Source organism: Mastomys coucha, unplaced genomic scaffold (assembly GCF_008632895.1).
Source record: "Mastomys coucha isolate ucsf_1 unplaced genomic scaffold, UCSF_Mcou_1 pScaffold9, whole genome shotgun sequence".
Lineage (NCBI taxonomy): Eukaryota > Metazoa > Chordata > Mammalia > Rodentia > Muridae > Mastomys > Mastomys coucha.
In genome coordinates, this window is record NW_022196915.1 from 37446357 (window position 1) to 37447396 (window position 1040).

The 1040-nt window shown below is 44.5% G+C and overlaps 1 pseudogene; it reads right to left on the reverse strand.

The window, feature by feature from the left end:
- The window catches only part of LOC116085214, a 2049-nt pseudogene extending 1512 nt beyond the window's left edge, over positions 1-537 (reverse strand).
- Positions 538-1040: the final 503 nt, after the last annotated feature.

Here is a 1040-nt window from a genome sequence, read left to right on the forward strand (position 1 = left end):
TGCAGAGAGCATTCGAAGTTTGAGATTTGAGCCTCTACCTGGCTGGCTCACCCGCAGCCTCCCGGGACTCCGGCCGGGCCTGGGGTGTGTGGCACCTGTCCAGAGAGGCGGCTAGGTATGATAATGTGGATAAAATGCTTAACACGGTTCCCTGCCACTTAGATGAAATTAAGGGCAGAAGAGTGGAGAGTAAGGTCAAAATTAGCATTTAAAATATGTGACTAGCAACCCTATCCGACCAAGGCTCCTATGAAAGAGACACGTGCAGGAAAGGTGCATATCACATGAATGACCTGTGAAAGTCTACCCTTCTGGTGCAGGAACCACTGAAGTGTCTAAGCTTTCTGCCAGGCCCAGTCCACTCCTTGAAAGACTCTCTTTCTTAATAAATTATCTCTGTTGCTCTGTCACTGTCCATACGTCCCTCCATGTCCAAGAACCTGGACATCCTGGCAAGTACCTTCCACACTCCAGGCCTCGCCTGAACAATATTACCTATTTTTATCTCCCAGAGACAACAGTTGTGTTACTCGACATCACACTAGACTGTTCTTGACTGTAAGCATTAAGTATGTCAATGCTTAGTAACATCATTTTGAAAAAGAAAAAAATCCTGCAAGGAAGAAGACCAATGTTAACAGACCATAATTAAAATTACCCAATCTTACTCAATGTGAACAATTTAAGGGATATATTATGGAGAAAACCCTAAAAAATATTATGCCGTTAGATAATTTTTATCTTGTGCTTACATGTGCTTAAATTTTTATCATGTTGGCTTTTGGCCTGGCAGCAGGTTCCGGTGAGCTGAGTTAAGTTCCAGAAACTAGCAGTAAAAACAGAGAATTGTCCCTTGAAGGATGCCCTCAGACTTGCACATTTGAGCCCCGGCACACTGACCCTTGAAAGATGCCCTCAGACTTGCACATTTGAGCCCTGGCACACTCACACCTGCACCTCCCTTGGCGACACTTCCCAGAAATCTTTAGTATTTTTCCTTAGCTAGAACAGGAAAGGGATGTGAGACAGGAAGTGGTTTG